General features: G+C 32.7%; 1 protein-coding gene across 3 annotated transcripts in view; it reads left to right on the top strand.

Moving 5' to 3' along the window:
* The first annotated feature begins 1120 nt into the window (after window positions 1-1120).
* The window catches only part of LOC145252623 (bifunctional heparan sulfate N-deacetylase/N-sulfotransferase-like), a 196980-nt gene continuing 174631 nt past the window's right edge, over window positions 1121-23469 (top strand). The window contains exon 1 of one of the 3 annotated variants that reach the window (XM_080112347.1): window positions 1121-1308. The gene's annotated coding sequence lies outside the window, so the exon portion shown is untranslated. Of the gene's footprint in view, window positions 1309-12447; window positions 12522-23469 lie in introns of those variants that run through there. The other 2 variants (XM_080112346.1, XM_080112348.1) reach the window with 2 other exon arrangements.

Raw genomic sequence — 23469 nt, 5'->3', positions numbered from 1 at the left:
ACTACTACAAATGCAACTCCACATGAACGCATGTTCAACTTTGAAAGGCGCTCTTCTACTGGTACTGTTTGACTCTGTGAGCCTGGGGAGGTATTATTAAAACGGTTTGGTAACAGGAGCAATGACCTGATTGTTGAGGTAGTGGAACTCATCGAAGCTAACCCTACACATGCAAGACTACGACATAATGATGGCCGGGAAGATTCAGTAGCGCTGAGACATCTCGCTCGCTTTCCACGCTCTGATAGACCTCAAAATCCTGTTAAAAGTATTCAACCCGACATTGCAAATGCAAATGCAGACCCGACCCAGTTGACCGAAACAAGTCCTGTTAGTACTACAGTACTACACCTAATACAGAAGATGAATATGACTATAATAGTCAGAACACTGAGAACCAACCTTCCCAGAGGACCACCACCGGTCCTTCAAATAGCGAACTACCTCCACACCGATCTAAAAGAATTCGCAGACCAGTTCAGCGACTGGATTTATAAAACAAACAAACAAACAAACAAAAACTATTTACAATGTCTTTTACAAGTGGGAGATATTGTTATATTTTCATTTAAATTTTGTTTTTACTAAAAAAAAAAAAAAGTAAAAAGAAAAAGAGATATGCAAATTCAGTTTCTTGCCACGTGATTTTGCACGTGTTCCTTTTTCTTTAAAACACTGAGTTCTTTCTCTCTTGCTTTAGTAGCTATGAATTTTGTTCAATAAAGCCTTGGAAAGAGGTTTGTTTACGTCTTCGACACTACAACGACGAAAAGTCATACTTGACGCTTCGTCATAAAATTTGATTTTCTTATATAATAATAATAAAAAAAAATACTCAATCAATTTATGTGATTTCTGGAATATGACATCTTCGTTCCGTGACGAATACGTACACCATAAAGATTTTTCTGTATTTTTTTTTTAGTACGTGCAATTCTAAATAAGCACCAAACATTTGTCTGGTTAAAAAAATAGACCCACTAACTTTTAAATGTTAGAAAATAGTTTAGGTTTTGCAATATAGCACACACCTTTAAAACAATTAGGAGTGTTGAGTATATATAATTAAATCAAGGAAAAACAAACTTTAGAAAGTTAAATAAATTAAAATAAAATTTAGAAACTGGTAATTAAAAATTGGGTCGTCATGAATATTAAGCACACGAACGAATACGCATGCGTGATTCTTTTTTTAAATTCCACTTCCGGTTTCGGGGAAAAAAGAAGAAGAAAAAATTGACGGTATTCTTATGGAAGTAATATTCTTGTGGAGAGAAAGTAAAAAGGGATTTTTACTATATCGCTTCAGTAAGTATCCGACTTTCTCGTTCTGGGATATTCCCTTTAATACCATAAATTAATTTATCCCTTAATTGACTGTTGTTTCATTTTTAAATTGTGTTATAAGCCTAATATTGGCACTCGATGTCGCTCGCTCGTTCCTTGATGTGACTTAAGAGGAAAGAAAAGAAAAGAAAATAATGGCCCAAATTTCTTGATAATTTATATTTGTGATTCTTGTTTTTAAGTAAATCGGAATCTAAATTAAAACTTTTTTGTTTTTGATTGTTTCTTTATGGCCTAGTGTATTCTATCTATCCTAGCATCATAATGTTTTTTTTTTGTTTGTTTGTTTTTCTGATTATTTTTATTTATGAATTGAAGTCCCAAAAAGAAATGAATGTGATAAGAAATTTTGGCCTGAATTATACTTTATTGTATTGTAAGTATCGGTACTTCTACAGAATACGGTCCGTGCTAAAATAATGTTATTTAGAAACCCATTCTTAACATGGGAGGGTGGGGCTTTATCTGTACTTTCACCTAATAATAATAATAAATAAATAAAAAAGTTACCATACAAACTGAATTTAAGTTGAAAATTATATCTAAAATATAGCACGATCTGTATATTTTTTTTTTTTGTAGACTTACCTAACTATCCATTATACTTACATCTTTTTACTTATTTACTCTTTTGATCCGTAGGTGCTTTTGCACTTATTGTACTGCTTTATTTTATGTTTAATAGTATTTTCGAGTTAATTTCAAGTTTTACGACATCTCTAATTTTTATTGAATTGGTGAATGAAAGTACAGAATAGTTACAACAAAGCACTAAGCAGTAAAGAAAGCACTCTTCCTCCTAATGTTAAGAATGGCTTTCTAAATAACGTTATTTCAGCACAGTACAGTAAGTGCATATGTACCAATCTTATGTGTGTGCTTGCTTGGTGTGTGTATGTATATAGCAGTTTTTAAAACGATTATTTTATTTTTCTTTTATGTCCATAAATAAATATTACTGTTCATTCCCAATATAATTTGACATTAAAAGTTTAAGGTAGGGAAAATGAAAAGTATCTTACTATTTATGACCCAAGAAACCCCCTTTTTTTGTGAATATCTTAGTAAAAGTGAAATTACTTTGCATGAAAATTAAATTGCTCTTATTTTTCATTTGGTTGATTAAAAGATTTCAGTGCTTATACAGAGTACGGACCGTGCTGAAACGTTAAGAAACGCATTCTTAATATGGAGAGTGGGAGTTAAACAAAACAAAAAACAATTCTATACTTTCACCTAACAATTTAAGGTACTCATGCAGAGAGTGATCCGTGGTGAAATAATAACGTTATTTAAAAAGCCATTCTTAACATGGGAGGGAAGGGTGTTTTGTACCTATTCTGTATTTTAACCTTACAATTGAATAAAAAAAACATATCATAAAACTTTAATTAAACTTGGAAATACGATTTAAAAAATAGCGCGGATCAGTCTCTGCACTAGCACCCAATTTAATAAACAAGATACTGTAAAAATTGAATTTAGGTTGAGTGCTATTGCTAGTGCAGACTGATCCGCGCTATATATATATATATATATATATATATATATATATATATATATATATATTTTTCTGCATAAGTACCAAGGTTTCAAAAGTAATTCTTTTGAAAAATTGATTGAAATAAGTTTTGAATATCTTTTTCTAAATATTTAAATGAACAGTAGGCCTCTTTAACTGTCTTTCAACACAAAAGCATTGATTTATTCCAATCCAATCACTGGAAATTAAATATTTAAATATCGTTTTTTTTTTTTTTTTGTCTTTTTTTTTGGCTTTACATCTTAATTCATACTGACTGGCGCTAACTGGACTCTCCCAGAAGATGTTGCATAAAGTTGGGAAGTGGTAAAAGCGTGATTAATGGTCGACCTCCTAGAACTGCACAGGAAACAAGACCACACCATAACACCTCAGCCAGTTCGGTTCTTATTTAGAATTCGACTTAAAAAAAAAAAAAAAAAAAAAAAAAAAACATCTGATGACGTACTCGTCACGGAACGAAGATGTCAGATTCCAAAGATCACGTAAATTGATCAATGATATTTTTTTTTTTTTTTTACATAGAAAATCATTTTTATTGTATTAATTACAAGGCTGGCTTAGTTCTCGATACTTTGAATTGAGTTGCTTCACCCTTATTTACAATGGTGGATCAAGAAATAACGCTTCGGCGTCGCTTCGCAATAAAATTTGATGGGTTTATTTACTGTACACATAGATTCGAAAAAGTTGTCAAAAAACAAATATATAACAATTAAATGTTATCAAAGGCAAGATAAGTTAATTTTCTACCAAACTGGATATATTTTTCGTGTTTTTATTCAATGTAACATGTTTATTCAGCTCGAAAACCATACAGTGTTTACCGATGTATTGGAACATTCAAGATGGCGTCTTATTCTCTCTTTAACACGGTAAGTGTGGGAAAAGATGTTATAAATAAAAAACCGGATAAAATACTGTTAAAAACTCGCTCAATATATGTTACCGTGACATAGGTTGACATATATTCGGCGGGTTTTTAATAGTATTTTGTATAGTTTTTTTTATTTATAACACCTTTTTCCATACTTACGGTGTTAAAGAGGGTGTGAGACGCCATCTTGAATTTTCGAATACATCGGTAAACACTGTATGTTTTTCGAGCTGAATAAATATGTTACATTGAATAAAAACACAAAAAATATATCCAGTTTGGTAGAAAAGTAACTTATCTTGCCTTTGATAACATTTATTTGTTATATATTTGTTTTTTGACAACTTTTTCGAATCTATGTGTACAGTAATACAAACGCAATTAGTAATTTGTATCGTCAACTACTTCAATTTCCATGACAGAATTGGAATTTTCCGCTGGGTTGAAAGTCCCCCCAAATTCTTTTTTCTGCAGTTTTTACGAACCGTGCTGGAATAACTATTATTTAGAATCTCATTTTTTAAATGGAGGGTTAACTTTTTTGTACTTTCACCTAACAAAAGATTAAATTTAACTTGAAAATCCTATCTTAAAAAAAAAAAAAAAAAATAGCCCGGTGCGTAAAATGCAGAAGTATCATTGGTACTCCTTGGGCGTTGAGTTCCATGGCGACCAGCAGAAAAATTTAATGGGTAAATGTTTACATTTTGACATGAACTACAACAGAACCCTGACCAATAATAATAATATTTATATACAATTTAAATTGAACTGTTTAATTTATTTTTACCCCAATCCCAACATAAGTTTTAGGTTGAGTTCAACAAAGTCTTTTCGGCTCAGATTCTGTAGGACTTTTTTTGTGCTAATGCAGAGTTAGAAGTATCAGAATTTTTGTAGGAATTTTTGACACCCCTAACACGAAACTGCGAATACAATATAAAAATCTCGGAATTTCTCTGTTAAAAGTGGGTTATGTATTTTTTTTAAGGATTATACTTCCAAAATAAACTATTACAGTTGTTTTAAAAGTAATAGAAATATTTTTTTTTGTTTTTTTTTTAAACAGTAATGAATTTTCCGAACTCAATATTTTTCAATCTTTAAACTTTAAAAATCTATCAAAATTTTTCTATTGATTCTATTTTTACGATATTTTCAGGGTCAGTGTGAAATTTTATGTTCTTTCCAATAAATCGAATATAATATTTTAGACAAACGTTTTTTTTTTTTATTCACGGTTCCCCCCCCATCCCAATTTTTAAGTGTCTATTACAAAGTAAATACTTAATTTAGACCCGGATAAGTACATAATTATTTACTCACAAATTGAAGAGAAAAGGTCAATACATAATATATTCAAATTTAAAAAAAAACGGACATCGTGTTCTCGTAGAATTTTACCTGTAAAGTCCGAAGTTTAAAACCTTTTTAAAAAAAAAACACGTTTTTTTTTTTTTTTTTTTTTTTTTTTTTAATGAAATCTTGGTCCTTGCTCCTTTAATTGAAAAAAAAAAATTAGGGCTTGAATTGCATTTTTCGAGGAGTTATAAGCTTGGAAAGATGGGGTGGAATTATTCGCTATTTTCACAAAATTTCTGATACTGAGTGCCGCCGCGCTATTTTTTAAATCGTATTTCCACGTTTAATTAAAGTTTTATGATGTTCTTTTTTTATTATTATTCAATTGTAAGGTTAAAGTACAGAATAGGTACAAAACACCCCTCCCCTGCTTTTTAAATAACGTTATTTCAGCACGGATCACTCTCTGCATGAGTACCTTTTTTTTTTTTTACTTAAAATATAATTCTAATTTATACTTGAGAGATGCATGCAGTGATGCAATGCATGCACTGGAATCTTATACTTTATTTTCATAAGTTGAAAAAAAAAATAGTATAGCTTGTCTATACAGTTGTCTTAAAATCTTCTTTGATTCTTAACTGAAGCTATCTTGAACTTTTCAGCTTTGAGATAACTCCCACTGAAACCTATTAATCAAATTTTTAATTAAAATCAAATTGCTATGAATAAAAACTGGAATTTGAGTTGAGATCTTAGTTTAAAACTGAAAAACCAGCATAAAAATTAAACAAAAACAAACAAAAGGAACTAAAATTATTATCTTTGACTTTGAGAGAAAATAAAACGAGGAGGAGGAGGGGGGGGTGATATGGATTGCCGGTGGCGGTTTCATTATTCCAAATTCTTAAATTGCTTAGTCAGGATTTTTTTTTATTTCTATCCGATTTTTCTTTTTTATTAAAAAAAAGAAAAAAATCCTATTTGAATGAGGGGGGGGGGGTTCCAGTTTCAATCGACAATTTCATCACTCTACTCTACATATCTTTCTTTTTCAATGGTAGTACCATTTACCAGTACTAAACTAATTGTCTTATTTGCTTTATCTCCAATGCCTCATTTTGATTAATTTAACTTTATTTTCTGTATCAATATTTTAATAACGAGCAGACATCTATTGGCTCAGACAACTTAGAATGCCCCCCCCCCTAAAAAAAAAGGTAAAACTATACAAACACCGTGACAGTGAATTAACCCTAACCCTAAACCTAACCCTAAACCTAACCCTAACCCTAACCCTAACCCTAAACCCTAACCCCAACCCTAACGCTGTCACGGTGTTTGTATAATAATACCAAAAAAAAAAAAAACTCCGAATAATCATTTGAAAGAACTCATTCAGAAAATATATCGTTCTTACTACTTGTGTACGTACGTCACGCTGAAAATTAAGTTAGTAAAACCAATAAAAAATCTGTACTTAAAATATTGCGTGTTTTTCGTTGTTTTGCATTAGTGAAAGCATTTCAAGTGGAAACATTACGTACTTGAGTGTCATGGCGAAATTAGTATAAATTCTTAAAATTACGAAAAATGATCCAGTATAAATGTGCTACTGCTAGATATATAAACACACACACACACTTATTTAAAATTTACTCTTAAAAATAGTCAAAAATACAGAAAATCTTTATGATGTATGTGCCTATTCATCCTCATCAAAGAACAAAGATGCCATATACAAAAAAAAAAAAAAAAAAATGTAAATTGATTTTTAACTAAGAAATACAAAAAAAAAAAGAAAAAAAAAGTGAGATGGGGTCCAGGAGCCGAGATTTTGTTTATATTCAAAATATTTTAATAGCGAAAACTCCTAAATTTTGATTTTCTAAAAATAAATAAATAATAAAACACAAAGACATATATATATAAGTAATTGGAATTCTTATTGAGATGAGTATTGGGTAACTTGTATTATTTATCCATTTATTTATTGCGGACTATTATCCGCATCTTATTGTTTCACAACGTTTCGGCCAACTATTCCTCTGGCACCACTGGTTACTGCGACGGGACAGGAACGCCAAATCTAACTGCATCCTCAGTTCCATAGTTCCAACCAAGCCTCTGTCCGGCTTTATGTATGATTGAAACCGCTATCTTCAGATAATGCTCACCTGAAACTGTAGAAATTCAAAATCCACTGTGCCACGGGCCCCGAAGGGGGGGGGCAATCAAGGTTGGATTTTTAAAAATTATTGCAGTACCGAATGTTATATTTCAGTACGGACGCAACAATGGAAGACCAGATAACGAATAAACATGGATTTATTTATAAAACCAAAAAATCCAACGCTGATCGTCATCCCAGGGCCCGTCGCGCGTCGCGCAGTGGATAGACATTGAATCTCTACAGTTCCAGGTGAGCATTGTCTGTCTGAAGATAGCGGTTTCAATCCTACCAAAGACCAGCCAGAGAGGCTTACGCTTAGTTGACCAAAACGTGGTGAGACAGACGACAACTATAGAAGCTGAGGATGCAGTTACGAGATTCGGCGTTCCTATCGTTGCGGTTAACCACTTGACGAAACGTCGTGAAACAACAAGATGAGGATAATAGTCCGCAATGAATAAAAACAAATAATTAAAACAAAAAACTACTTGATCAATTTACGTAATTTTTAGAATATATCTTCGTTTCGTGACGAGTACGCACATGAAGATTTTCTGTATTAAAATTTTTTTTTTTTTAATAAGTATAATTTTAAATAAGCACCGAAAATTATCCACAATTCCATTCTGAAATGAGCTGGTATAAGTGTCGGATCACGGCCACAGAGTAGCCACGATCGGATCCTTAATTTGTTAATTTAAGTTAAGGGTTACCTCCCTCGTTTGTCACAGAATTTTACTGTGGAAGAGTTGTGCGGCGGCGGCGCAGTCGCACAACACAACTCTTTTACAGTAAAACACGATAAAATTCGATAAATTGTTTTTATTTAATTCTTTTACTGGATCATTTTTCGTAATTTTTAAAATTGATACTAAGTACGTAATGTTTTTATCTGAAATGCGTTGGAAGATCAACAATGTAAACAAGTACCGTTACTATTGTGAAATCCATTCTTAACATGGGGGAGGGGGTTGTTAACTATTCCGTACTTTCTACCTTACAGTTAATAAACAGATACCGTAAAATTATATAAGTGAGTGCTATGTTACGGTGACTGTTATTTGGGTGACCTATCAGTATTTTGTTTTCTCTTTCGAGTCTCCGAAGAGGACCGTCGTCTCATGTCAACTTAGCAAATCGGCACTATTTGTATTTCAAATTTACAAAAAAACACTTTAAAATAAGTTAAAACACAAAGCTTATCTCGCTAGGTAGAAAGTGTAATTGATCCTGCATTTGATACCATTTATTATATTTCTTTCTTGAGCACTTTTTTGGTTTGTTGTCCATAGTAAAACATGCCTGAATTTATTTGAAAGTCCTATCTAAAAAAAAAAAAAAATAGCATACCCATTAACTGCAAAAGTATCAAATCTGGTTTCATGCGATTGCATTGGCGTGGTGCCATACCCCCCACCCGAGGGCACTGCAGTTGCACCGATCTACAAGATCGGTTTTTAATTTAAGGAAATCCAGCTCCTCTAAAAAAGACACACTGTATTGGGATACCACTTTTTTTCCGGCAATTATATAGATCGACGTTAGACAACAATGCGATAACAAATTGTGTGTAAGCGATAAAAAATTTTTTTTGGAAACATGAGGAACCATTTCGTGTAAAAATTTTTTTCTCCATGTGACCTGAAGAAAAATACTGTGGAAATATGTAAATAATGCTACTATAATCGAGTGGAACGCCAACGGGCGGAACGCTTACAAAATGGAGTCTAACAGTTTGTAAGTATTGCTCCATGTAAAAATGGAGCAGAGTTGAACTGAAACGAATTATTTTATCATTGATATAACGCGAACAACTTGTATATAAAATGCAACGTGTGTGTGTATATGGCTCGCAAAAACTTTCGACACACGTGACGAAGTAACGTTAAGAAAGAAATAGCGACAGCTAAGAGAGAATTTACTGAAACCACTAAAAAACGCATCGAAGCACAAAAATTAGGAAATCGTGACTTCTGGAAAATCTACAACAGTGTAGTAAATAATGGGCAATCAACAATTCCCCCACTAACCAACAATCACGAGGTTTGTTTGCTCAGCAACCGACAAGGCTAATATGCTTGCCAGCGGGTTTGCCTCAAACTCCACACTGGACCCTTTCAACCACCCCTGCTTGACTTTCCTTTGCGGACAGACGCCATGCTAGACGATCTAAAAATCACCCCTGCTCAGGTACACACTATCATAAAAAACCTTGACACTTCAAAAGCATGTGGACCTGATCTCATCCCAGCTGTGCTATTAAAAAAGTGCTCAGCCAAAGTAGCTCCAGTTCTCTCCAAACTCTACAAAAAAATGCCTTAATGAATCATGCTTTTCGGGCTGTTGGAAAACTGCTTCTGTGGTACCAGTATTCAAGAATTCTGGCGAAAGAACTGACCCATCAAATTATCGCCCCATTAGCCTCCTCCCACTTTTTGCCAAAATATTTGAGACCATAATTAACCATGCTGTAGTCCGGCACCTTACAGATGCTAAACTTCTGACTGACAAACAATATGGATTTAGACAAGCCCGTTCCACAGCTGACATCCTCACTGTAATCTCTGAATGTATATACCATTCACTGGACAAAGCGGAGGAGGGCAGAGCGGGAGCTCTAGATATATCTAAGGCTTTTGACAGGGTGTGGCATGAGGGTCTCCTCAGTAAAATCAGATCATACGGTATCACTGGTAGAATACTTAACATAATTAAATCCTTCTTAGATAAGAGAAAAATCCAGGTTGTCCTCGACGGTCATACATCTAAACAATATGATATAAATGCGGGAGTGCCTCAGGGGTCTATCCTTGGCCCTCTATTGTTCCTAATATTTATTAATGACCTCCCCGACAAAACTGCCTCTAAGATGGGTATATATGCTGATGACACCACGCTCTATAACAGGCATGACAGGAAAATAAATGAACACATAACTAAAGAAATGGCAGAAACACTAGAGGATGACCTCCAATCTGTAGTGGAATGGGGACATAAATGGATGGTCACATTCAATGCTGCCAAGACTAAACTGGTTTACTTCAATAATTACAAGAAACCTTCTATGCCACCAATAGCAATGGTCAGTGACTCCCTGTCTGAGAGTACATCTTTCAAACTGCTTGGCCTAACGTTCACAGGAAACATGAGTTGGAACAATTATATTGAAAACATTGCCAGGGCCGCTGCGAAAAAGGTAGGCTCTCTCTACCGTGTTAGAAAACTACTGACACCTGAAAGTATACTGTACCTCTATAAGGCCACCATTCGCCCATGTATGGAGTATTGCTGTCATATTTGGGCTGGTGCATCTGCTACTAGTCTCTCACTCTTAGACAAGGTTCAAAAGAGTCGCCAATCTGATAGGCCCCGAACTGGCATCTAAGCTTCAGCCTCTGTCCCATCGACGAAACGTTGCATCCCTCTGCCTGTTCTACAAGTATTTTAATGGTGAATGCACTGACGAACTGCAGACACTTGTGCCCCCACGATGTAGACACCCTCGACAAACCCGACAGGCAGCTAAATCCCACCCCCACACAGTAGAGATCCCTAGATGTAAAAGATCTTTCTACTCCAGTAGTTTCTTCCCCAGAACCGCTAGACTCTGGAATTCCATTCCAGGTCCCTGCTTCCCTAACTGTACTGACATGCAGAAGTTCAAGTGTAACGTGAACCGACATCTTGCTGCCCAAATCCCAACATAGTGTCCCAGTAGTTGTTGCCCCTGATAGTAGCCCCCTACACCAAAGTGGCAGTGTGCCTTGTTTGGGGTGAAAATGTAATAAAAAAAGATCGGTATCGTTTTCCAGCTCGATCCTTCAGATGACAAATATTGAAAAATGGGCCGAAAACATTAATTCCTTCACCATGTACAAAGCGGGGTCGTGTTTATTTTTTTTGTTCCCCCTCCCCCAACATTTTCGCAAGTCATTGTCTCTGTTGGATTGACTACGCTTAATTTTTTTTTTTTTTTCTCCTTTGCGTTAGGGTTCGAACCTGCCTGCCTAATACCACCCTTTTTTTTTTTTTTTAAACATCTCTCTCCACCTGGGCTGCCTACTGTTGTTTTGCCCCCCCCCCTCGCTACTACCACTTTTTTTATCCCCCTCCCCCAGAGTTCCTTACTACACCACTAGGTGTATCAGAATTTTGGGGGCATTTTTGACACCCCAAACAGAAAACTGCGAATAAAATATAAAAAACTCGTAATTTCTTTTTGTAAAGTAGGTTGTTTATTTCCTGTATGGAATATACTTACAAAATAAACTATTAAAGTTGTTTAAAGAAAAAAAAGAAAAGAAATATTATTTTTATTTAAAAAAAAATAAAATTGTTTACAAAGTGCCGGTGCGCGTTCAACCAGCCATTTTTTTACATAATGAAATCAAATGATTTTTACGAGTGAAATTTTTTTCACTTTTTAAACTTTAAAAATCTATCAAAATTTTTCTATTGGTTCAATTTTTATGAGATTTTCAGTGTCAATGTGAAATTTTATGCTCTTTCCAATAAACCGATATTATAATATTTTAGACAAACTTTTTTTTTTGTTTTTTTTAATTCCCCCCCCCCACCCATTTTGAAATGTCTATTAAAATTTAAATAATTAATTTACTCACCAAAGTTTTATATATCATAAATTGAAGATAAAAGAAAATAAATAAAATATTCTAATTTAAAACAAGTGTTTTTGGAAATTTACCTGTAAAATCAAGTGTAAAACCTTTTTTTTTTTTTAATGAAAGCTCATACTATGCTTATATCGCCAAGTAAATACAGGACGCTGACGGCAATTTTTTCTATTTCATTCAATGTTTTTTTTGTTTTTTTTTAGATATTAAAAAAAAAAAAAAATTCACTCGATAAAATAGAAATAAGATATAATAATCCAAAACTCGTATTTCATTAAGAGGATTAAAAAAAAAAAAATCGGTCGACTGGATTTTTTGTTTAACGGCAAAAACTTATAAGTGAATGTGTGCTTTTTTTTCAACCACGGAGGCACAAAAATACTAATTTTGGTTAACAGCACGCAATAAAAAGAGATATTAATTATGGCGTTTATAAGTCACCGTAAGATAATCGCGAAAAAAATCAGATTTCTCTCCCTTTTGAACAGTCAATAAATCTGAGTTTGCGTTTTTTTTTTTTTTTTTTTTTTTTGAATCCTTGTTAAAAAAAGTTTTTATTTAAAAAGGTCATGGAATATAAGTATAAATATGGATAAATTCTTAACAATGAACAATGGAAGTACACATTGAATAGAATTTTTTTAGGTAAGTGATTTTTTGGAATTTATATATATTTTTTATAATCGAACTAAGTAAAATTTCGTTGATTTTCTTAAAAATTTTTTTTTAAAGAAAACCGATTTAAAAAAAAAAACAAATATTGCATAATTTGCTATTAAACTTATTTTTTCAAAATTTGGTCTTTGCTCCTTTAATTGAAAAAAAAATTAGGGTTTGAATTACATTTTTCAAATAGTTATAAGCTTCGAAAGATAGTAAGTTGATTTATTCAAGTTCATATACGTCATTTTTAATGGCCGATTCTGATACACCTACTACACCACCTACACACACCCGGGCAACGCCGGGTACCCCCACTAATTAAAATAAAAGTTGTTTAAATTTAAATAATTTAAGTGCATGTAAAAATGGGTGATGTTGGTCATCTTTGGTCTAAAAAATAAGGGCCTCCAAAGTTTTCAAACGGGGAGAGCTTATTGCTTATTTTTAGAATTATGCGGCAAAAAAAAAAAAAGAAATCCGGACGTGTTTTATACTGCTTGATCGACGTCTTGTTTAGTGTTTAACCATTCAAAAAAATAATGTAAACTGATATTCCCTTATTCTGAGAAACGCAAGCAGACAGCCAATCAAATTGAACCGACTGCAGAGGGAGCATTCATTATTTTACACAGTGAAAATGAAAAGCTAATGTCAAATGTATTTATCAAAGAAACAAACACTAATGGCAATGTAGCAAAACTTTTGACCAATGTAGAGAACTTCCTGTTACGATTGAGAGAAAATAATTTAGGAGAAAAACATTGTGCTACGACTGGTAACTAAGATGTAGTTTGGATTGTTACTCTCCAAGGATTTTATTATATTGTATGAATGTAACTGCAAATATGCACAAAACCTACATAAGATAGTGGCTTGTAATCTGCTCCTAATGAATTTAAATGTGGCATCTGCGTTTGCCGGGCTGTTTTTTTTTCTATAGGGGAATGATTGTTCCTATTTTATGTAGAGATTAAAAGAAATTGCTTTGCACTTGTGGATTTCAGTTATTGTGGACAACTTTTTTGTTTCAATTTTTGAAGAGTTCCATTCTGAACAGGGTGTGAAAACTCTAGATGCTCTTAAGGTACTTCAAAGAATTTCTCCAAAAATGGTAATTTCACATAACTTTTTGGTAAAAACAAATACATTGAATTAACACAAAACTTAATTATTCAAACATTTATTGAATTAAAATAATTTTTTTAGGTTTTGTGAAAACTAATTAAATTAAAATAGGCATTTTTTGTGTTTCTGAAATGAAAGTGGTCCTTATATAAAAATGAATGGCATTTTTTTTTTTTTTTTTTTAAATTAACTTTTTAATGAATACTCTAAAGAAAATTCTGAAATGAAAGTAAAAATGTAGGTATTTTTTTTAAATAAAAATCGCTTTTTTTTTTTTTTTTTTTTTTTTTTTTTACAAAATTATACTTTCATTATAAACAATCATTAAAATGTATAATTTTGAACAGTCATTATTGGAAAATGACTTTTCTTGAATTGTCCCCCCTCCCCCCGTTCAGAGTTGAGTTCTTCAAAAATGAAAAATGTTCACAATAACTAAAAATGCACAAGTGCTTTTTATTGTCAAATATATTTATAAATTCATTGATTCTGATCTACCTGTGGATCATGGATCAGTCACTGAGCTTAAGAATATTGATAAAAAAAAAAAAAATAAAGACTATTAATCCCTGCAATTACATCGTATATGGGGTTTAGGGTTTAAAATAAAACCTATGCTTATAATCAATTGTTCCTATTTACGTGCCTGTTTACGAGGGCAGTTCGATGACGGGTCGATTTTTATGTTGACACAATCCAGCTCCCAAAAATGAAGCACTCTGTACGGAATAAAAGTTACCTCGGTTTAAAAGGATTTCTTCTTCACCAACCAAGACAGAAAAGACTAAGTGCAGCATTAGAATAAACAGATACTACATCTTGCTAACCAAAAACCCAAATTCAAGTGTTTGTTTATTTGGAGATGGTGTGGGCAGTGTGCTGGAATCAACTCCTATTAAGCCTTCTGCATCACTTTCACTAATACCCAGACTTTCAGTCTATTTCTACCTTGCAATCTTTCAAACTAATTGCTCCAAACTTGGTGCCAGTTAAAAATCAGGTTTTTGATGCCTGCAATTGTCACACCAAGATCAAACTTTCTTGACATAGACATGTGTGAGAATTATTAAAAAAAAAAACCCTCTAAAAATCAGCTTACCCCAATGCGCAACCAAGGGTCCTTGGTGATAATAAAAATAAAGTTTTTCTATAGGAAGGGACCCATATTGAGCTGAATATTTTTGTTGCTATTTACAGAACAAACTGGAGGAGGTTGACGTAATTTACAATTTGAAAGCTGTAAAGACATGACACTACAGGGCTCTACATTGTGAGTGAAACAGTCGCATTCACGAGTGATTTTTTTTTTTTTTTTTTTACCCCCCAAAATGGCGACTAGAAATAATGCAAGACTTATCTTTTGGCGATTGTATTTCTTTCATCGACACTTGCAAAGCTCACTACTGAGTGAAAAATATCTTTTCAACTTTTTTTTTTTTTTAATAAAACGAGCAAATTATTTAAACAATAAAAAGTTTAACAAAACAATATACTCTTTTTATTATTTTCTTTTTAGCAAACATCTAAATTCGAATGTTTATACTTTCAAGTATCAACATAAAATTCGGTATATATTTAGAATTACACTTATTTAAAAAAAAAAAAAAAATCTTTGTACATTCTCGTCATAGAACGAAGATGTCATATTCTAAAAATCATGTGGGTTTGGCTAGTAACTTTTTTATTTGACTAGTAAACGAAAATATTTTATTGTAAAAGGTCAACTAAAGATACATTTTTCCGTAGAGTCCTCCTGCACTAAAGGGTTTAGTTGTCCTTCCTTCCATTCTAATAGAAATGAAGTTGAAAAACTAAAAGTTGATTGAATTAGAAATTTGAAGAAAATTAAGTATTAGTGAATCACTCGGATCTTGACGGAACTTGAACCCTGCATGTGATGTTGACTATGCACACCTGTTACCACTACACCATGCTACTTACGTAGATATTATAACCATTGACCACTACATGTCTTTGGTGCATCCTAAACACCCGTCTCACCATCACATCTCAAATGGCACCGTCTGGACATAATGCAACATAACCAACATCACAGATTGTTCTTAGCTGGTTTGGTCATGTTCTTTAATTTTCTGAGCAAGAATTCATCCGCAAGTTGGTAGGCCCAATCACCCAGGCTGGAAGAGGTGCAAAGACCAACTGAAAAGACTTGGATTAGAACAGTAGTGACTGGCGCTCAGTTTAACTGGAATCTGGAGTAACTGAAGCACGATGAGAGCTTAATTCTAAATCTGCAAAGGTGGACTGTCTTAATAAGATATGCAGTGAACTCATTTGTAACTGATTTAACTCACCTCAGTTGAGCGCCATTACAATTATCTATGTCTGTCTGTCTGGCTGTAATATCTATATATATAAAAAGGCACTTTGTGTGAGTTTGTTTCTTGTGGACTCCGAAACGGTTGGACTGATTTTAAAAAAAAAAATTCACACAAATGTATTTTGTATTTGGGAGTATTCTTAGATAAGTTTTGTTTCAGAATGCCTCCAATAAGTTTAGATAATCGAAAAATCTGATTAAGAACGAGCATAAGAAAAGCCTAGTATATAAAATGGACAGATTCTTTGATAAAACAGTAGTGTATTCAAAATCAATTTTTCTGTTTTAGAGCACAATTGAACTATGATACTTGATTTCTGCATTTTAAGCTCCAATTCAAGTCATTATATGAAAATAATTTCATCAAACCAACAGTAGGTTCTCTACAGTGCAGTGTAGACTACAATGTATTGTGGACTGTCACTGTGGGGAGAGACATGTGAAGCTTCCTCTCGGTACATCGCGAAGGGTCACTAACTAGAGCAGGTAACCAATCGATTTGATTGAAAAATGAGTAATTTCACCGATTTCAATGATAATAAAAATATGGAAGTGAGAAACATTCGTTTCTGCTTGTGTTGTAGGTATTTTGCTAGTACACACATACACACACACAGAATGACCCAACATTGCCCGGGATTGAATCAAGATCAACGAATGTTTCATACTTCCATATTTTTATTGTCATCGAAATCTGTAAAATTTCTCCTTTTCAAGGGTTATCTTGCATTGCCCGAGAGTCTTGTTATTTAATATCATTTTTTTTTTTTAATTCGTAATACATTCAGGAAACCGTGTAAATTTGTGTTCAATAGGTTTTAAATACTGACTGAAATAGGATTTAATCGACGAGATGAGGACTACTATTTTATAAGAAAACCTCAGTTGAATATCTGTATGAATAAAAATGCCAAGAAAATAATCCTATTTTAGTTTGTTGTGCATAGGAGGCGCCGCTGTAGGTGTGTTTGGAATTTTTGACACCTTTAACACAAAACTATAAAATATACAAAACTCGTAATTTCTCTTTTTAAAGTGGTTTGTTTAATTTTTTTATGGAATATAATTCCAAAATAAACCATTAAAGTTTTTTGAAAAATAGAAATATTTTTTTTAAAAAAAACTGTTTGCAAAAGTGCCTGCCCGCGCTCATGCAGCCATTTTTTTCTACATAATGAAAGGAATTGAATTTTACGAGTTGGATTTTTAAATTGAAAAAGATTTATCAAAATTTTTCTATTGGTTCAATTCTTACGATATTTGAAGGTTTAATGTGAAATTTTATGCTCTTTCCAATAAACCGAATATAATATTCTAGATAAACGTTTTTTTTTTTAATTCACCCCCCCCAATTTTGAAATGTCTATCAAAATGAAAATAGTTTTCTCACTTCAGATTTATATATCACAAATTGAAGATAAAAGATCAATAAATAAAATAATCTAATTTAATACAAAAAAAAAAAAGTTTTGTGCAAATTTACCTGTAAAGTCAAAAGTTTAGAACTTTTTTTTTTTTTTTGTAAGTGAAACCTCACATTTTGGTTATATTGTCCAGTAAATATTGGATACCTACAGCAATTTTTTCTATTTCATTCAATGTTTTTTTCTTCTTAGATTTAAAAAAGAAAAAAAATTCACTGCATAAAAAAGAAATAGAATATATTAAATAAAAAAACTTGTGTACTTCTTTAAGAGAATAAGAAAAAATGGAAAATTGGTTGGGTGGTTTGTATTTAAACGGCAAAAACTGATGAGTGAAATGTGATCATTTTTCAAGTACGGTGACCCATATTTTTTCCTACACAAGTCACGACGGCTCCCGCATATGTTTTATGTTTTTGAAATAATTAATTATGGCCCTTTTAGGCATCCGTATTTCACAACTAGAAGGAAGAAACACCGCTTTGCTAACAGCAATGAAAACATGGTCATTTCGAATGGTTGCTTAAAAAATTTAAAAAGTATATGGAATATAAAATATAAATATGGACAAATTCTTATAAATGAAGAATAGAAGCACCCATTGATTAGTATTTTTTTATGTGATTTTTTGGCATTTATATATATTTATTAGATTTGGATTAAGTTAAAATTTGTTGAATTTTGTGAAATCTTTTTTAAAGAAAACCTATTTAAAAAAAAATATTGTATATTTTTCGATTAAACCTTTTATTAATTTAAAAATTTAGTCTTTGCTTCTTTTATTGAAAAAAAATTAGGGCTTGAAATTACATTATTCATGTTGTTATAAGCTTCGAAACATAGAGAGTCTAATTAATTAAATGTTTATCATTTCTTCTGACACTCCTAACGCTGCTGTAATAAGAAGGAACCGCAAATTGCGATTTGTATGGAATTATGCATAATTGATTTTATGAACCGCGCATGTAAACTGAAATTAAATTCAAGTAGAAATAATTAAATGACTTAATTTTTAATAATCTACCTAAGAATGACTATTTCCATTCAAGATAGGAAAATAATGTTGCCGTGAATATCAAAAAATTGGCATTAGTATAAAAGTATTGGCTCATGTGATAAAACTTATCAAACTGTGTTTTATGTTAAAGCAACCAAATAAAAATCGTGTAATACTTAAAACCTTTTAATAAGATACTAGCAGGGTTTCCCCGCGTTTGAATATGGGATACCGTCATATGTAGGGATATATTATAAGCAACTTTTGTTGCCAACCTGATATTCACTAAGCTATTCATAGATATGTTAATACTTAAAAATAAATAAAGCTTAAAAATAGATGAATTTTAATGAACTTTAATGTGAAACGTGAGGCTCTAGCTCGTTTGATAAGACTGAATTAGACACAGGGCTATTCATATCAAAAAACCTACTGTTGATTTTATATGTTGGACCTTTCGGTTTGTGTGGTAATAAAACTTCTCAATGCACTTGTGATGTTAGGCTTTGTAAGGTGTTAACTTTTTTCATTCTTTCATTGTATTTGGATTATCGATACTTATCGAAGACATTTCTATACAAAACGTATCTAAAAACACTGCCAGACACATAAAGTACGTTTGTTTTAAAATTTCATAAAAATTGGCTCAGCCGTTTCAGAATCTATAGTAAACGAATACGCACTTAGTTTCTTTTGTATAACAGATGAAAAAAAACTTTTTAAATCTGAACCAGGATCGAAACTGAATGTTTAAAGATTCTGATCGGAATCGCTTCCAACTGAGCAATTGGAATATTTCAGTTCTGTTAAAATAACTCCTAATTATATTACTGTTTCTTGCACAGAATGTTGTAAAAGGGCCTGTAGCTTCCTTAAAAGGACCCATAATGCCAGGATCAATTCCATCATATTTAATAGGAAAATTTTACATGTGTATGAATTTGTGTCTTGGGAACCTTTTCTACGGATATACACACAGTCCTGTATTATAGAGATGAGAAATAAGTTAATGCCTTGACTAAAAAAAAAAAAAAAAAAAAAAAAAAATCATTCACACTGTTGACCAGAAGTTTAACTCCACAGGGAAAAGTAATGACTTTTTTTCTTGTTAGAAAAAAATGTGTACTTTATTAGAACGGTGGAAATTAAAAAAAAAAAAAAAAAATTCATATAGTATTAATAAATTGTGGAAACCGTTTTAAAAAGCTCATAAAACTTACTATGTCTTCATTTTTTTTTTTTTAACTGTATATCCTTAGAGATGGAAGGTCGCAGAGCAATTAAAATTTTTTTTTCCTAATGGGTCTTTACTCATTTAAAATAGTTGCTAAAGGTTAAAATTGAAAGATTACAACTTGACAAACATAAGTCTATTTAACTGCTCTTCTATGCATGCGCAAATACATGTATACATTTGTACCTTAATGTTTATTTTTAGCAATTCTTTGTCTGATTGACAATGACTCATACAGTAACATCTCGGGTTAGAACGCTACAAATTTTGCTTTTGACTTCAATTCTAGCTGATGGCACCCAAGTCATAATTTTTTTTGATTTTTCAACTTTTGAAACCGCAACTATACATTGGGTACAATATTATATGAAATAATCGATTGAGAATTGACTCTATAATAGTATATATGAAAATCTGGATAAATTATGAAGCATCTTTTACAACCGGACAAATCCAGCCCCCTCCCCCCACCCCTGCTAGTGAGTAATAATATAGTATTCTGGCATGTTCTTTGATCCTAGACTACAACAAACTTTTTTCTTTCTTTTTTTTACACAGGAGTCACCATTTATCAAGGCCCAGAGGCCACTCAAGAATAACGGTTAAAGAGTGTACAGTAGTCAATGGGACAATATCATAGGGATCATTAGTCGTGTAAATTTGGTAAATTGGATTACTTAAGGGGAACGGCTCCTCAAGAACTTGTTTACATTGGACTTGAAGACGACCATCTTGTAATCAGCTGGAAAGCAGGCAAAGGGAAGACAGTTCTGGATATGATCTTAAACTATATCCAATTGTGAGGTGCCAGCTTGCAGGCTTTGGGGAGTGTGGAGTCACCCTTTAATTGCCATTGCTCCCAGGTGCATTCTGACCCGGAGTGGTGGTACCTGTTAGGGTCCCAACTATGGGTTAAATAGAAATCGACTTGAAAAAAAAACAAAAACAAATATATTCTATTAAAAAAATTTTCTTCAAAATAACTGGATTTGGCATTAAATAACCTGAAAAGGGTTGATATGCCATAAAACAAAAACAACCAAACCAAACGGTAGACAGTTTCATAGGTGTGTAATTCTAAAAAAGAAGCTTTGTTCATGGAATCTACATTTAAGTTTAGGCACGGATAAAGAGTGGGGAAAATTATTGATAGTGTTTTCAGCTAGCCGATGAAAGTTTGACGAGGGGGAGGGGAATAGGTTGGAACTCAGACGAGCTCTTGCCATGAAAATAACGATAACTTCTATCTGAAGTCCGGTTCTGTTGACATTACACATTTCTCTGGATATTTCCTTTCATCTTCTCTACCGGCTTTCTTCCCAGTTGTTGTGATAATAGGAGAAATTTAAAAACAAGTAAGCCATTATCTATTTCTGGAGTTTAATTTATTTTAACCAGTAATTTATTGCAGTGTACATCTAAATCGGATGTAATTTTCTGTCTCATCCCCGTATATGGCAGATAGTAAAAACAAAACAAAAAAAAAACACTGAATTCACAAAGCCTTGAATATGCCCCCCCCTCCTCTTTAAAAATCAAAACTCTATAAATAACATCAATTATTTTTACAAGTAGCTGAAGATTGGGTCTGAGTCAGCACTTTTTAAAATCTTAAGAGTTGAGCTTTTAACTCCACACCGTTGCCATTATAAATATCAATTATAAACATGCCAACCACCAATTATTTAAAACAAATAAATAAACTCATAATCTTTCAATTTTCTTTATCAGTATTTATTAATCACTACATGTGCTGCTTAGTAATTTTATGTAAGAGTTGTGGACCTTGGAAACTTTGACATCGTAAACGAAAAAAAGAAAGCAAAATTTTGCTTCTCCACCACATACTTCTTCTCATGATGTAATATCCTGTTTTAATACCTCATTGCAATTCCTGCTCTCTTTGCATGGGAGTTTCCGACTGAAGTTACTTTGTGGTGTATGCCCTCATGGTTTTAGAAATTCCTGTGTTTTCTGCAATGAATTGGGGGTCTCCCATCTGAAGTCGATTTTTCTGATACACCAAATATGGTTAATGCTTCTCAGAGGCATTTAATCAACTTAGTTAGTGGTCCATTTTTCTTAACTATAATAGGCCAGTTGGAATATCTGTCAACAATTATCAGATAATTTGTATTCGTGTACAACAAGTAGTCAGAACACATTTGCTGGAATGGATCATCGTCTGTGGTGATTCCATTGTATTTGATTTGGCAATACTTTAACGGTTTTCACACTCATTTCTTATCCTTATGCAAATCGATATCTAAGGCCAGAATATTGTATCTACAGTTTGTGGATTTATCGTCCTCACACTCTGATATGCAGCGTGTAATACCTTCAGTATATGGTTGTGAAGGGAACTTGGAATGATAATCCTGTCTTTTATGAAAGGTAGACAAATGTGTTTGCATGGGGAGAGGATAACGGCATAATGAAGAAAAGGCTACCAATTCGATGGAAATTGAACTCCTCACAATCGAAGAACCTTTACTAGAAATGGCAACCCCTGTGTATGGATCACAACTAGAAATTAGCAACCCAGAAAAGTTCTTTCCAACAGAAAGAATGCCCCCATAAGACAGCAGCCCCAAATAAAAGTAAATCCTCTGAAACAACCATTAGTAAAAAAAAAAATTCCAGTATAACCCCGGGATATGTTTTTTAAGGTTATGATGTGGAATACAATGTTTTTTCCAGACCCTGATTACTGTATTTACCCCGACTTACGGTGTTATTTCAAATATTATTTGATTATATACATGTGTATTATATACTGTACTGTATTTTGTTACTAATTTTTAATATGTGCTGTTTAAAATTTTGCTTAGGCCCCGCCATATGGCGATTTCACCCTATGATCCCAACTCCGGAACAGGGATCTATTGTATCTATAGTATTGAAGACTGATGCCAAGCAAACCAGAAATACCTGAATCTTAGATACAAAATATTAAGCATAAAAAACTTGCTTGGAAAGGGGGGGGGGTAGATAGGTATCAATATGTCCATTGATGTATGTTAGGGGACAATCCTTGTAATATGTCTGTATTTGCATGAATGAGTATTAGGTGTCCTGTTTGTATGGCTTCCTGCCTAAAATATGAAGAAACTGTCCTTGCCCCCTGTCTTCATTCAGAAGTTATTGTACAATAACTAGTTACCTCAAGGAACACTCCACATATAAAAATGTTATCTATAAATATTTTGGTTGGAGGTTTAAATGTACAGATTGTTAGAAGGAAAGAAAGAAATAGGAATACCTTTATCCAACCTATTGCTAAAATTACTGTAAAAATGATTGGATTATTCTATTACTCATGAAAGTACCTGACTCTTGATACAATCCTCTACCTATAGAAGTCAGATACGTGCTTGTAGAATTTTTGTGAATATTTTAGAGTCCTTGTAAAACAAGGAGGAATTCATTAGTTGAGACTTCGAAGAAGCCAGAGTTTATAGTTCAAGAGTGGTGCATTACAGGGAGCAGGAAACCATAATCCCAACTTTTCTGCTCAATGAAATAAATTATATTTCATTAAAAGTTGTCAATAAGAGTCAATGTTCTTTGTTTTATTAATTAGAAAAGAAGTTCAGTGATAAATGTTGGGAATGTTTCAATTGATGAGTTGGTCAATAGTGAGCAGATGACACTAAAGGATTCAAGCAGTCAGCGTACGCGAGTTGAGATGTCAGCAGGTTCAAAGCCAGACGGAAGGGCGTCGAGGACACAGATCCATAATTTTAACTTAACTGGTTCATTGAAGAAAAATCTTTTCTTTTTTCTTTTTTAAGGGATCAAATTGCCTC

The sequence above is a fragment of the Euprymna scolopes genome, chromosome 29, assembly GCF_053919585.1.
Source record: "Euprymna scolopes isolate OS-2025 chromosome 29, ASM5391958v1, whole genome shotgun sequence".
NCBI lineage: Eukaryota > Metazoa > Mollusca > Cephalopoda > Sepiida > Sepiolidae > Euprymna > Euprymna scolopes.
Note: the sequence above shows the minus strand (reverse complement) of the source record. Positions and strands in the feature narration are given on the sequence as shown.